The 3,558-nt window shown below is 39.3% G+C and overlaps 1 pseudogene; it reads left to right on the forward strand.

Annotated features, from left to right (window-relative positions):
• The first annotated feature begins 1,088 nt into the window (after positions 1 to 1,088).
• LOC101655537 lies at positions 1,089 to 1,644 on the forward strand (annotated as a pseudogene).
• Positions 1,645 to 3,558: the final 1,914 nt, after the last annotated feature.

Here is a 3,558-nt window from a genome sequence, read left to right on the forward strand (position 1 = left end):
CTCAAGCCCTGCCCCACTTTGTTCTAACAACCTGCATTCTGTGATTGTCACCTTCCCAGGCACATCACCGGAGACAAAATGGGTGCATAAGCAAATGTGGTGAAGAAAGCGGTTGGTGCCTGGCTATCAAAAGATATAGTGTCTGGGGTCTTAAAGGCTTGAAGTTAAACAAGTGGCCATTCAACAGAGACGCAACAAGCCCACATGGAAGAAGACACCACCTGTGTGATCATGGGGTGTCCACAGGTTCAGGTAACAGGCACCAGAAGACCACAAACAAACAAACAAACAAAAACCATATTGTTGAGGAGGGGGGTCAGAGCAGAGACCCCAAATCCATCTGTAGACAATGGGATATTCCCTCACAGAAGGGTCACAAGGAAGGGATGAGTCAACCTAGGCGCAGTACAGCACCGATGAAGCACAATATTCCTCTGGTTTCTTGAGTCTTCCTCACCCCCCACTATCATGACCCCAGTCCTGCCTTTCACTGTGGGCTAGACCGGAGCATGTACACAGGTACAGATAAGAGCTAAGAGCTCATGACACATGGACTCCAGGAACAGGAATGGGAGTAGCAATACCAGGAGAGTAGCAGAAGGTGGGGGGACAAGGGGAAGAAAGGGGAACCAATCGCAATGTTTGACACATAACCACCACCCCACCCCACCCCCCACAGAGGAACAAATAACAGAAACTGTGGTGGAAGGGAGACAGCTGTCAGTGTGAGATATGAAAATAATAATTTATAATTTATCAAGGGTAGCGGGGAGTGGGGGTGGGGGGGGAAGAGTAGCTGATACCAAGGGCTCAAATAGAAAGTAAATATTTAGAAAATAATGATGGCAACATATGTACTAATATGTTTGATACAACTGATGTATAGATTGTTATGAGTTGTAAGAGCCCCCAATTAAATGATCTTTTAATGATAATTAAACAAAAAAAGATCGGCACAACTACCAGGGCAAAGTTAAATTTAAAAAAAGAGAAAAAGAAGAAAGACAAGAAAACCGAAAAAGAACACACTCAGCATATCTTAAAATGATTGTTGCTCTAACTGTAGCGGCCTGAGGTGACCTGCCAAAATGGTTCGCTACTCACTTGACCTAGAAAACCCTACAAAATCCTGCAAACCAAGAGGGTCGAACCTCCGGGTCCACTTCAAGAACACCCATGACACTGCCCAGGCCATCAAAGGCATGCACATCCGGAAAGCCACCAAATACTTGAAAGACATCGCTCTGCGGAAGCAGTGTCTGCCTTTCCGACGAAAAAATGGTGGTGTTGGTAGGCGTGCCCAGGCCAAACAGTGGGGTTGAACCCAGGGTCGGTGGCCCAAAAAGAGTGCTGAATTTTTGCTTCACATGCTTAAAAATGCAGAATGTCATGCTGAACTGAAGGATTCAGATGTGGATGCTCTGGTCATTGAGCACATCCAGGTGAACAAAGCCCCCAAGATGCACCGCCGGACTTACAGAGCTCATGGTCGGATCAACCCCTACATGAGCTCCCCCTGCCACGTTGAAATGATCCTGACTGAGAAGGAACAGATCGTTCCCAAACCAGAAGAGGAGGTTGCATAGAAGAAAACAGATTTCCCAGAAGAAACTGAAGAAGCAAAAACTCATGGCCCGGGAATAAATTAAGCTTAAAATAATAAAAAATAAAAGGCAAAAAAAAAAAAAAAAAAGATTGTCATGAACTTGATATATTTTCTTCCCTACTTTTATTTTTAGAGTATTTTCCAAGTTTTGTTTCTTATAAGCAGTCGATTGATAGATCCTTCTTTCTTATTCATTCTTTTTTCAGTTCAGGTATGCATGCATTTATTTAGTTAGTGCAGAGAAGTCTGACTGACTTTATATGTTGATTTTGTACCCAACCATTTTGCTGAATCTTACTATTAGTTTCAGTAGCTTTCTTGTTAAATCTCTGGGATTTATGCCACCAGAGCTCCTTAAAGGATCATATCATCTCCAAATAGAAATAGTTTTGCTTCTTCCGTACCAGTTTGTCTGCTTTTTATTTTCCTTTCTTGCCCGTGGCTCTGGCTAGAACTTCCAGTACAATATAACCATGGAGTGGGACAAGGGGCATCTTGGACTGGTTCCTACTGGCAATGGGAGTGCCTTTCAGACTCTTCCCTGAGACTCGTGTGTCTACACCCTTTATTATGCTGAACAATTTCCCTTCTATTCCTATAGATCTATATTTTAGAACTTTTATCAGAAAGGTGTGTTGGATTTTATTAAATGCCTCATCAGCCTTGATTGCTGGATGTATGGCGCCCTTTTCTTCTCAAAATGTTTTATGTAGTGGATTACACATTGTTTTTCCAGTGCTGAAAGACTCTTGCATACCTGGAACGAGTCCCATTTGGTCAGAAGCTTATTTTTCTGATACAGTGTTGGGTTATGTTGGCTAGGACTTTGCTGCGGATGTTTGTGTTTATGCTCATAAGGGAGACTGGTCTGTCATTTGTTTTTCTTTGTGATGTCTTTGTTTGCCTTTGGCATTAGAGTTATACTTACTTCATAGAATAAATTTGGGAGCATTTTATCCTGTTCTGTATTCTGGAAAAGTTTGAGTAGAACTGGTGTTAGCTCTTCTCTGAGTGTTTGGTAGATTTTGTCCATAAGGCCATCTGGGCCAGGGGTTTATTTTTGGGGGGAGTTTTTTTTTATGACCTGTTCAATTTCTTCTTTTGTTATGAGTCTGTTCATATATTTTTTTGCCTCAGTCTGTATTAGTTTAGGCAAGAATTGTGTTCTTACAAATATGCCTATTTCAATGTTCTGCTATGTTGGAACACAGTTCTTCAGACAGGCCTTTTTCTGTTTTGTTTCGTTTCAGTTGGTTCTGTTGTGTCAACACATTTCATTTCAGATATGTTGTTTGCATCTTTCTCTCTATTCCTTCGTTTCAGTGGTTTGTGAATTTCATTAATCTTTTAAAAATTCTATTTTTGTTTATTCTTTCTCTTATTATTTTGCTTTCTCTTTCTTTTCTAATTTTAATTATTTTCCATCTTTTGGCCTCTCTCTCTCTGTGTGTGTATATATATATATATATGTATATATATATACACAATATAAAATATATATATATTTTAACTGCTCTTTTTTAAGTCATTGGAGCTGCTAGGTTTGGGTGTGGATTTTGATTCTTCTTTTTTGATGTGTCTAACGATAATCCTTTCAGCACTGTGTCACAAAGACTTTGGCATGCTATATTTTCATTATCACTTGATTTTAGTAATGAAAAAATTTTAAACATTTTATTTATTCAGTTACCCAGTAGTTTTAAAGAAAGACTTCATGTATTTAATGTCTTCACATTTTCTTCCTGTTACCGATTTTTAATTTTACTGAAAGTGATGAAAGAATGTATTTTGTATTACCGTATATACTTGTGTATAAACTGAGTTGTTCAGTACCTTTATTTTATTTTTTTAAAATAATCATGTTATTAGGGGCTCATACAACTCATCACAATCTGTACATACGTCATCTGTGTCCAGCACTTTAGTACATATGTTGACTTCATCATTCTTAC

This window comes from Echinops telfairi, unplaced genomic scaffold, assembly GCF_000313985.2.
Source record: "Echinops telfairi isolate 266 unplaced genomic scaffold, ASM31398v2 ScPeMD7_4;HRSCAF=17, whole genome shotgun sequence".
Lineage (NCBI taxonomy): Eukaryota > Metazoa > Chordata > Mammalia > Afrosoricida > Tenrecidae > Echinops > Echinops telfairi.